A 12,774-nucleotide genomic window follows, 5' to 3' on the forward strand; every position below is an offset into this window, starting at 1 on the left:
GAGACAGAAAAGAGGGGACACGTTATTTATCAAAGTCAACTTTATTGTCAATCTTTCAGTTTGTGTGCACAGACAGAGAGATTGAAATACCGTTTCCCACAATCCCGAATACAAAAACAAATATATATAAAAATATGTATGCAAATATGTATATACCTATATATACACAATCAACAGACACATTTATACATATGCACACATTAAGACCTAAATAAAAACACAACAATCAATATATACAAAATAACAGTCACTTCAATATCTTTGGGAAAAAAAAAGTGTCTGATGCTGGAACTATTCTGCAACTCAGACAGGGAGGATGCAACCATGAGTGTTGAGATCAACTAGCTTTGTAGCTGTATTGTTAGTGTTAGTGGTGCAATGTCACTACAGTAAGTTCATGCACTCAAGTATTGAACTCTTATTTTGAGGGAAAAGTTTAAAGAAATACAAAGATTTTTACAAAGACAATAATACTCTTACTATCTGTATTATTATTATGTTGCATTGTTGGAGAAGCCTGTGACATACGATTTTCAACAACATAATTACTCTGTAGCTATGTCAGTTTGACAATAAAGAACCTTGAAGATAAGCAAAACACTTCTGAATATTAGTTTTTTGGGGTCCAGCAAGTCACTTCTTGATATCTAAATGAGGAAACATTTCCATTTGGAAGATATTAACCAGGGATTTAATACGTGTTCGACCTTCTTTGAGAAACACCATGCATACATCTTTTTGTAATGATCTTTTTGTCGAAATGTAGTGTCAAACATAACAGCATACAGTAAATGACATAAATCTGTTCCTAGTCCTTTTCAGCAATACACATGCGGACACAAATAACAGATGAAAAAACATTAGAATATATAAACTAAAGAAACATAACATGAAGAAAAGTGACATCAACAAATAGGGAGTATCATATCTTTACCGCAGAGTTAAGAAAACTAAATCAGGCGTATAGGGCATTACATAGTGAGTCCACTGCTCCCAGTATGAAGTAAATTGCTCCAGTTTATGAATGAAAAAGCTGTTCTCTCTTTTCCATTTTATAAATGTTCATCCATCCATTCAGAGTCGAGCTTTCCTTTGATGACCGTTTCCTGGTTAACGCTTTTTTTAGCAGACAATGCGTTCATTTTTGATGAAAACTGCTTTTATTATATTTTAATCTTCTTATTTTTTTAACTGGTTTTTCAATATTTAAATATATATTTATGTACATTTTCCATTTTTAGATTTTTTGCGTATTTAACACGTATTTATTCTGTATTTTTGTTTATATTTTATTTAATAATAATAAATTCGATTTATAAAGCACCTTTCATTGCTAACAGCAATCCCAAGGTGCTACAAGAGGCATAATAAAAAGAAACAAAATAAACAAAAGTTTAATCAAAAGCTTTTTTTAAAAGAAAGGTTTTTAAGCCTTTCTTGAAGGCGTCAGTGGCCTGTGGCGTCCGATGGTTAGATGTGGAGCGGAGGTTGCGTGTGGAGGTTTGATTGATCTTAATTATCAAGATTTGTTATCACTGGTCTTTCGGGCTTTCCTTTGATAACCATTTCCTGGTTAACGCCTTTTTTAGCAGACAATGTGTTCATTTTTAATGACAACTGCTTTTATTTTAACCTTCTTATTTTTTAAACTGGTTTTTCACTATTTAAATATATATAAAAAACGTTTCTATATGAGTTCATTTTCCATATTTAGAGCTAACTTTTTTGCAATTTACATTACATTACATGTTAGACGCTTTTATCCAAAGCGACTTACATACTCAATACTGTGGGCAATCCCCACAGGAGCAGTTTGGGGTGAAGTGTCTCAGGGACACAACGACATGCTGACTGCAGTGGGGTTTGAACCTGTGACCTGATCCGAACACCAACGCACTAGTCCACTGCGCTACACGCCTCCCTACTGACCGTGCAGGTGGAAGATAACAGTCACGATATTATCTAAATTATTTTACAAGGAGGAAGTGTTCAGCCGAGAACAACTTGATTAGAGCAAAGATCACAGTGTGACATTATAGAACTGCCTGATATGCTACAGACCATAAAGGGTCTTTACAATCTCACACAATATAAAAGGTCATAGTAATAAAGTGGTGGCTTCACAGAACTTGTATATCAGTGAGTAATATATATATATATATATATATATATATATATATCTAGTCAAACCAATTCAAAATCTCCATGGCAATCTGTCTTAAAAATGTCTTTGACCTCATCAAACGCGTTCAACAACCCAAAACATTTCGATTTAAAGAAACAAGCTGCAGTTTCAAAAACGATGCACATAAAAACACAAATAGGCCAAAACATGACGGAGAACTTAGTAAATATAAGCTAAAATCCCTCTGTCCCACACACTCAGAGGACTCTTTAAAGTAGAGACTCTACATACTGATATACACCTAAACATCAGCAGGAGAGGACTCTTTAAAGTAGAGACTCTACATACTGATATACACCTGAACATCAGCAGGAGAGGACTCTTTAAAGTAGAGACACTACATACTGATATACACCTGAACATCAGCAGGAGAGGACTCTTTAAAGTAGAGACACTACATACTGATATACACCTGAACATCAGCAGGAGAGGACTCTTTAAAGTAGAGACACTACATACTGATATACACCTGAACATCAGCAGGAGAGGACTCTTTAAAGTAGAGACACTACATACTGATATACACCTGAACATCAGCAGGAGAGGACTCTTTAAAGTAGAGACTCTACATACTGATATACACCTGAACATCAGCAGGAGAGGACTCTTTAAAGTAGAGACACTACATACTGATATACACCTGAACATCAGCAGGAGAGGACTCTTTAAAGTAGAGACACTACATACTGATATACACCTGAACATCAGCAGGAGAGGACTCTTTAAAGTAGAGACACTACATACTGATATACACCTGAACATCAGCAGGAGAGGACTCTTTAAAGTAGAGACACTACATACTGATATACACCTGAACATCAGCAGGAGAGGACTCTTTAAAGTAGAGACACTACATACTGATATACACCTGAACATCAGCAGGAGAGGACTCTTTAAAGTAGAGACACTACATACTGATATACACCTGAACATCAGCAGGAGAGGACTCTTTAAAGTAGAGACACTACATACTGATATACACCTGAACATCAGCAGGAGAGGACTCTTTAAAGTAGAGACACTACATACTGATATACACCTGAACATCAGCAGGAGAGGACTCTTTAAAGTAGAGACACTACATACTGATATACACCTGAACATCAGCAGGAGAGGACTCTTTAAAGTAGAGACACTACATACTGATATACACCTGAACATCAGCAGGAGAGGACTCTTTAAAGTAGAGGCACTACATACTGATATACACCTGAACATCAGCTGGAGAGGACTCTTTAAAGTAGAGACACTACATACTGATATACACCTGAACATCAGCAGGAGAGGACTCTTTAAAGTAGAGACACTACATACTGATATACACCTGAACATCAGCAGGAGAGGACTCTTTAAAGTAGAGACACTACATACTGATATACACCTGAACATCAGCAGGAGAGGACTCTTTAAAGTAGAGACACTACATACTGATATACACCTGAACATCAGCAGGATGTCTTTGTATGTATATATATATATATATATATAAATATATATATATATATATATAGTATTTTATTTAAACATGTTGAGCTTTTAATATCTTTCTCAACTTTGGACCCTGCCTGAGGTCACACACTCATCACGTTGTGAAAACTGAGACATCTTCATAACAATGGAGAAAACGTGATCAGCAAGGGGCCGTTTAAAGTCCACAGCTCACGTTCCTGTGAAGCTGTGATTTAGTAACATTAACATCTCCAGAGTGTGCACTTTGCTAGCTGTGTTTGGTTATACCTTACTTAAAGGTCCCATGGCCATTTCTACTGATCATAATTCCATTGTTGAGGTCTACTAGAATAGATTTACATTGTTCAATGTTCCAAACTCACATTGGTTTCTCAGCATCTCTGTATAGTATGTGTATTCTTTCTCTGTCTTAACCAGCTTGTTGGAGCTCCTGCCCCCCCCTCCCTATGAGCCCACTGTGCTCTGATTGGTCAGCTCGCCCATTCTGATGAGTCCACCACCGTTACAGCGGAACATCAGTGATTATGTGTTACAATGGCGTTAGCGATCCTGCGTGGGGTCTGGGCCGTGTTGGCGGCACATTGCGGGGCTCGCTGCTGTGAGGAGCGGACAGTGTGAGCTGGCTTGCTGGTGTCGCTTCCTGGTTGCTGCGTGCGGTCTGCGAGACGGCGAGACACGGCGTAGCCCGGCCCGAGCACACACACACACCCGCAGCCTGGCTGTGGGTGTGTGTGTGTGCTCGGGTCGCCGTGTCCCGCTGTCTCAGGCTGAGAAATCCGCAGAGCTGCAGCTGAGAAAAATAAGGCCGAGTAAGTGTGTGTGTGTGTGAGGAGCCACACGGATTGGTCCAAATGGACCAATCCGTTACGTCACTTATGCGGCTTTCACACCAGCGCTTTTCCCTTTCTAGCTCCTAGCTAGAGCTTTTCTGGTTCAGCTCCGGTTTCCCTTTTCAGCTCCCGCTCTGTTCACACCGCCCAGCTGCCGCTGCTGCGTCATGACGTCACCGTTTACATCGCTGATTTTCTTCCCAACGGAGCTCACAACAACAACGGGGGGGGACTGCGTCGGGTCGATGATCGTGTTGCTTTTAATCATATGAAGCCAGATTAAATTAAATAACGACTTCTCCAACCTTATACTTTTCTCCAGAGTGCCGTGGTTCATTGTTTATTAATGTGTTTCAGCGGCATTTACCGACCGCTGCAGTGCTGGCTGCTCTTCCACGGGAGTTTATTCTCCCGTTAGCTCCGGGTTAGCTCACACGGCTCTAAAGTATTCACTGTCTGACTGTCACACAAGCAGCTGATACATATCCCCAGTTCCCCTTAAGTGAATGTGTGTCAGTCTGAATTGACGCTGTTTGGCATCACAACGCTGTTATGAAAGTTTCTCTGGTATAACATGGGTGATGTTAGCATAGCAACCGAAGCTAAACTGACTACTTGCTAAACCGTTTTCTACAGGCACATTTTACCGGCGTATTTTTCATTATGATTCTACTTGTGATAGTCGGACATGACAACCTGTGCAGCCAACACACTCTCACTCCCTAAGCGTCCAGGAGCGACGCTTGGTCAGGGTCCCGTGGCGTCCAGGTGTGACGCGCCGAGGCTCCTTCAGCTTCATAAACGGACGCAAAGAGCTTTCAACTGATTGCAATGTATTCCCATCGGCGTCGGTATTTGACGCTTAGGGAAGCACGGCATTCGTTTGTGTCGGAGGCTGTTAAAGGCAATGTGAGCGTCCATTCCCATTGGATAACGGAGAATTGTACACCCGGAAGTAAGTATTCCCCTTACTGTCGATTGATTTGACAGTGATATCTCCACTACTCATCAACTCAAAAACACCAGATTATCCTTGTTAATTAAACGACATTGATAGGTTTTAGTGTGTGTACAATGCTTTTGTCACGTTTTCCCCTTCAATTCTGAGAAACAAGTCGTTTTCTATGAGTTTTGGATGGCCGAAGACATTACATTACCCAAAATCCTCTGTAGCAACCATAGACTGTATACAAAAATTAAATAATACATTATTCAGAGTGTGCTTGCTTTTCTCTTTGAAAGTCATCACATAACGGCATTGTAATACACGTTTCGGCTGCATTAAATATTACATATCTGCCGTAATTAACTCTATGTATAGAGCCCTGATGACAAGACTTCTAGACCAACAGGAACTGCCGCCAAAACTGAAAACTTGATGTGGATCTTAAATATATAAGCAATTAAACAACATCTTACATTTCTTTTCACACAATACGTCTCCTTGCAGTATCAACACTAATTCGGCTGACTTTTATATTTGATCCAATTGGTAGATAGGCTGTATTTACGCCATAACGGTGCACAGCTGATAGAAAGGGACACCTACTGGTTAAAGCACGTTATTGCATTTTATAATTGTATTATTAGATATTAATAGGAGGATGTGCAAAACAGACAAACAAATAAGGCTTTATTTAAACATTAAAGAATACTTTAGGTTAAGGTCTTCTTTTGAATAAGAAAAAAGCTTTGGGGGTATAGAAGATGAATATGGAGGGATGAACCCCTCTTTGATGGTCACACATGCAGAGCACACAGCACACACAGTGACATTTGAATCTACAGATAAATATTAAGCCTGACAAAGAACTTAACGTCTAATATATTGCTTTCCTGCAATGTTAACTATGTTTAAGCACTTATTTTAACTGATATTATACATATGTATACATTATACTCTTAAGATATATGTAGATAGTATAAGAAATGTGCAGAATATGACAGTGTAATGGTGGAGGTACACACATATTGATAGATGTCTTGTAATGCACTGTTGAGGAACCTGCGACCCAAGTTTTTCATTCATTGCATAACTACACCGTAGTTGCGTATATGATATGTCAATAAACCTTAGAAAATCTTGAAATCTTGAAAGGGATGTGCAATAGAGTCATTATGTACAGTCTTTAATTAACTATTAGTAGAGAATAACGACGAGTAAAGAATATACTTTATAGGGATCCTATTAATATCTAATAATAATACAATTATAAAATGCAATAACGTGCTTTAACCAGTAGGTGTCCCTTTCTATCAGCTGTGCACCGTTATGGCATAAATACAGCCTCTCTACCAATTGGATCAAATATAAAAGTCAGCCGAATTAGTGTTGATACTGCAAGGAGACGTATTGTGTGAAAAGAAATGTAAGATGTTGTTTAATTGCTTATATATTTATGATCCACGTCAAGTTTTCATTTTTGGCGGCAGTTCCTGTTTGTCTTGAAGTCTTGTCATCAGGGCAGAGTTAACTACGGCAGATATGTCATATTTAATGCAGCCGAAACGTGTATTACAATGCCGTTATGTGATGACTTTCAAAGAGAAAAGCAAGCACACTCTGAATAATGTATTATTTAATTTTTGTATACAGTCTATGGTTGCTACAGAGGATTTTGGGTAATGTAATGTCTTCGGCCATCCAAAACTCATAGAAAACGACTTGTTTCTCAGAATTGAAGGGGAAAACGTGACAAAAGCATTGAACACACACTAAAACCTATCAATGTCGTTTAATTAACAAGGATAATCTTGTGTTTTTGAGTTGATAAGTAGTGGAGATATCACTGTCAAATCAATCGACAGTAAGGGGAATACTTACTTCCGGGTGTACAATTCTCCGTTATCCAATGGGAATGGACGCTCACATTGCCTTTAACAGCCTCCGACACAAACGAATGCCGTGCTTCCCTAAGCGTCAAATACCGACGCCGATGGGAATACATTGCAATCAGTTGAAAGCTCTTTGCGTCCGTTTATGAAGCTGAAGGAGCCTCGGCGCGTCACAACTGGACGCCACGGGACCCTGACCAAGCGTCGCTCCTGGACGCTTAGGGAGTGAGAGTGTGTTGGTGCAGCCCATGTATTGATTCCATCCGATAGCTGCTATAATAACAAACAAAACGTCTGCCTGCTCTCCACAATGATCAATAACAGCAAACGGATGGTCAAAGTAAGGTACAAATAAACAGAATCACACGAAGCCTGGTTAGTGTTGCCCGACTTTATAAAGTGTGTTTTTTTTTTATAAGTGTGTGGTTGCCTTCTAGTCACTTTGCTCAGCACTACTGCTTGTAGGCAGGCATGACGAGACTCTTCAGTCGACCCATGTTCAGGGGAGGTGGGTTTAGTTTCCTGCACGCCTCGAGAGAGACGTAAGCGACGCCGCGTCATAGCTCCGAAGCTCTTGCCTCTAGACCGACAATTTTTTGGAGCTGGAAGTGAACCGCATTCCGGAGCTATAACGCGGCGCTGCTGCGGTGTGAACAGGAAAAACCGGTACTTTTCCAGCTCCAGCTCCGAGCCGGAGCTGGAAAAGCGCCGTTGTGAAGGGGGCATTAGCCCCTTACGTCACTTGGTACCCGGAAGTCTCCAACGAGGCGTTCTGGGGCAGCATAGACAGGTCTTTTCTGTGTTAGAGTTTTACTCGCTACAGGGTGTACTTTGAGGGTTTGTGACTCTGCAGACCGTTTACATGCAGAAAAACCTTCATAACACACAAGGGGACGGGTAATAACCAGAAAAGCATGACATGGGAGCTTTAATAATTATCAGAGGTGGATTAAAGCAAAAGTAGTAACACAGCGTAGAAATAATCTGTTTTGATTTTTAGTAGAGTGTTCTATAGGTTTTAATGCATGTAAATGGTCTGCAGAGGCTAAAATCCCTCTGTCCCAATCCCCAATCAGGGCCTCCATAAAGGACCTGAGGAAGGCTGCAGTCTCTCTCTCCCTTCTCCTCTGGGCTGCATGTGTGACATGTGCAGCATGTGTGGTGTCTCTGTGTGAGACCTTAGAGTTTAACGTGTGTTTTGTTCATTGTTAGGAGATGTGCAGTGTACCTTTGTACTTTCGACACTTTCTTTAATAAGAAAGTTGTTTTTTGTTTGTCATGTCTGGTGAGCCCTCTTTACTTTCTTTGACTGATTAAAACATCACCTTGTCGCTTCAGCAATCAGTTTCTTCTCCTTTTTTCTATCTCCCGGTTATTTTATATGTTGTTACTTCCCTTTGAACATACAGTCCAAACAGCTGTGCGTTATATAAATGCTTTTCTCATGTTCCAAATGTCCCTTTTGGCCACGCTCCTAAGAAATATAAGCCAAACTAATGCTTTCCCTTTCCTCTAGAGAGCGGGATAATCTTGTGAGTGGGAATGTTTATCCTGGGAAAACAACATCACATATTTTCCTGGAGTAAAAAATTAAAAGAAGAGAGTCATGTGACCTCCTCCTTCATGGTGTAGTTTTAACACACTGCACCCTGCAAGGACAGTGTATTCTTATATAAGAAAATACCTCTTTTATTATCATATGATCAGAAACATGCAAGGACACTTAGTCAGAAGAAAGTACCTGTATTTCCTCACAGTTACATACAAAAATACTTGCGTAAAAAAACGTCTAATTGATGCTGTACTGCATTTTATATTGAGGGTATAATCAGGGTACAGTACTTTTATATTTTGATACTCAGATTAGGTTACTGAATGCAGGTTTAAAGTAACCCTCCCTCCCTGTGGACAGTTTACATGCAGCCAGATGTGGTTTGGATCCAGTTCAGCCCACGCTGGGTGTTGACAGCCAAGAAGTCAAACCGGGATACATATTTGTATGATAACTGCATTGCACAAGTGTTATTTACTGCTTGTGTTCTACTGAAATAGCTGATACAAGATACATGGGCCTTTAGAGAAACCAAAAAGAGGAATGAATTTAACTTGATATTTTAAATAAACAGCATTTCAGAGATGATTTATTATGAGATGTTATAACATTATCTTCTTTGGCTCCCTGCGAGACAAGTACTGTACATTCTACTACTTGGAAAACCTGTGGAAGGATTTTTGTTATCAATTTATTCTAAATACGCATTTTTGTACATCAAATTAGGAGTGGTTAGTTACGTGTTCTGCTTTGACTCTATAGAACAAATGTAAACTGGACACCTGCTTTCTAAAAAAGTTAAAATAAATAATTAATTTAAAATAAATTATATATTTAAATATTATTTTATTTTCTTCATTTTATCTTTAATACTTATAGAAACATAAAAAGTGTAATACATTTGAATTAAAAGTGGGGTATGTAATTTATTTCAGAAACACTTTTTGTTATATTCCATGGAATGCTCTTAACATCCCGATAGCAATGAATACATTAAATGCTTTGACAATAAATACATAAAAAATGTCATCTGTGGAAGCCGTAGCGCTGTAAAAAGCACGACCAATCATCTGAGCCGGCCCGGCTAAAATAACTGGATGGCCTACCTGCCTGTCAGCCTTCCATCTGGGCACAAACTCATCTCGTGCCCTCATTGGTCATGTGCGCGTTCGTGTGTGTTGGAGGAGGGGCTCTGTAAGGAAGTCTGAAGGAAGGGGCAGATTTTTTTCGGCTGCGTACTTTCAAATTCTAGCGCACTCCAGCTGGTTTCTCCATTCTTACCTTCCTTACCTTTAAAGTATTGGTACGAACATAGGAAGGTAAAGTAAGAATGTGTAATAAAAAAATCAAATGAAAAGGTATTTATATGAAAACAAGTAAAAAACTCCAATAAAAAAGTTAGTAAAATAGAAGTGTTATTATAAACATAAGATGCTAAAGTAAAAATGTGCACATTGTACTACAATATATGTTTCTTACAATCAAACAATGGTTTGTTATTATTAATAATATATCATTCTGTATAGATATGTAATGTTAAAGGTCCCCTATTATACTGTTTTACATCAATATATTACAGGTCTCAGATCTATACAGAGCCTGTCTCTGATTGGCTGAAACACCAAACAGATCATTGCAGCATCCCATAATCCCCTCTGTTTCAGCCCTGTTTCCAAAGTGCTGATTCACTGGGTGTTTCTCAATGTTGAGGAAAGCTGCTCCAGAGCCACTATTTCAAGGGTGCTACGTCATCGAGTCCCGCCGAAGGACTGTTCCAATGTCCAGGATGCTTGGAATTCTACCGAGGCCGGCGTCCTTTGTTGAGGGAAATTTCGAGGCTGCACATGTGTAGACTCCGCGGTCTTAAAATCCCCACAATGCTTTGCGCACGGACCAATTTCCAAATCTTTGGCGGAAATCGCGTTCCATTTATTTTTTTATAGAAATGGATCAGGACAAAAAGAGAGAGAATCTTTGTTCCTGAAACTTTCAGAATCTCTTTACACAGAGGGGACACATGTTGATGAAGAAGAGACATGAAGAAGAGGGGACACATGTTGATGAAGAAGAGACATGAAGAAGAGGGGACACATGTTGATGTAGAAGAGACATGAAGAAGAGGGGACACATGTTGATGTAGAAGAGACATGAAGAAGAGGGGACACATGTTGATGTAGAAGAGACATGAAGAAGAGGGGACACATGTTGATGTAGAAGAGACATGAAGAAGAGGGGACACATGTTGATGTAGAAGAGACATGAAGAAGAGGGGACACATGTTGATGAAGAAGAGACATGAAGAAGAGGGGACACATGTTGATGTAGAAGAGACATGAAGAAGAGGGGACACATGTTGATGTAGAAGAGACATGAAGAAGAGGGGACACATGTTGATGTAGAAGAGACATGAAGAAGAGGGGACACATGGTGATGTAGAAGAGACATGAAGAAGAGGGGACACATGGTGATGTAGAAGAGACATGAAGAAGAGGGGACACATGTTGATGTAGAAGAGACATGAAGAAGAGGGGACACATGTTGATGTAGAAGAGACATGAAGAAGAGGGGACACATGTTGATGTAGAAGAGACATGAAGAAGAGGGGACCCATGTTGATGTAGAAGAGACATGAAGAGGGGACACATGTTGATGTAGAAGAGACATGAAGAAGAGGGGGCACATGTTGATGTAGAAGAGACATGAAGAAGAGGGGACACATGTTGATGTAGAAGAGACATGAAGAAGAGGGGACCCATGTTGATGTAGAAGAGACATGAAGAAGAGGGGACACATGTTGATGTAGAAGAGACATGAAGAAGAGGGGACACATGTTGATGTAGAAGAGACATGAAGAAGAGGGGACCCATGTTGATGTAGAAGAGACATGAAGAAGAGGGGACACATGTTGATGTAGAAGAGACATGAAGAAGAGGGGACCCATGTTGATGTAGAAGAGACATGAACAAGGGGATTTTGCATAATAGGTGACCTTTAAATAAACATAAGAAGTCAGGGTAGAATGTCGAATATAAATAAAAATTATATTTGTAAATTATATTTATATTAACATAAGAATTGGAGCAAAAATAAGTATATTCAAAGATACAAAAATAAAGATATTTATACAAACATAACACGTTATAGTTAAATGTCTGATGAAATATAAAAATAAAATAAATTGAAGTGTTTATACAAACACAGTGAAAGTAAGAATGTGTAATTAAAACAAAAGTTAAAAACTCTCCAATAAAAGGTTAAATAAAATAGAATTGTGACTTTAAAGATAAGAAGGTAAAGTAAAAGTGTTGTGTTGTTTAAATGAGATTTATTCTGTATACATATATATATCTTTCATTTGAACTATAGCCAGTGAAATCAGAAGAGGAATAACAGACACTCAGTTTTAAGCTTTTCACAGTGCATATACTCCGTCTATACTGCCTTAATGCACCATTTTGCAAAACAAACATTGAGTTATGATTGTTGTTGTTTTCGACCGGTTCTGGGAAAGCCTCTTCAGAGGAACAGAAGCTTAAAGCACCAGATGCCAAACACTGAAAACGCTGAAACACACACACGATCACAGAGCAGTGAGGGAACACACAACCTAAGGAGTGTGTTGGCATGCAGCATGTTGGATAAATGACCCCGTCAAACATGGTGGAAAACAGCACATACCAGACCTGGAGCTGGACGTCCGCTGAGCTCTGATTTAAGTCCGAATGCAGCGAGGAAGTGGAATAATGTGAGGGTGGAGGTAAAGGTTTTTCCTGGTGATGAAGGGAGGGAACAACTCCACAAAAAAATCCCTAAATTACCAGGAAAGGGGGCTGGAAGAATGCGGCTGAATCAACAAGACTGCTGACTGCTAACTCATTGTGGTGAAAAGCTGCAGACGGTAC

At 39.4% G+C, this 12,774-nt stretch overlaps 1 protein-coding gene across 1 annotated transcript in view; it reads right to left on the reverse strand.

The window, feature by feature from the left end:
* The window catches only part of LOC117496993 (aminopeptidase N-like), a 35,656-nt gene extending 22,883 nt beyond the window's left edge, over nt 1-12,773 (reverse strand). Inside the window, 1 exon segment of the mRNA XM_034148875.1 lies at nt 12,551-12,773. The gene's annotated coding sequence lies outside the window, so the exon portion shown is untranslated.
* Nucleotide 12,774: the final 1 nt, after the last annotated feature.

Source organism: Trematomus bernacchii, unplaced genomic scaffold (assembly GCF_902827165.1).
Source record: "Trematomus bernacchii unplaced genomic scaffold, fTreBer1.1, whole genome shotgun sequence".
NCBI lineage: Eukaryota > Metazoa > Chordata > Actinopteri > Perciformes > Nototheniidae > Trematomus > Trematomus bernacchii.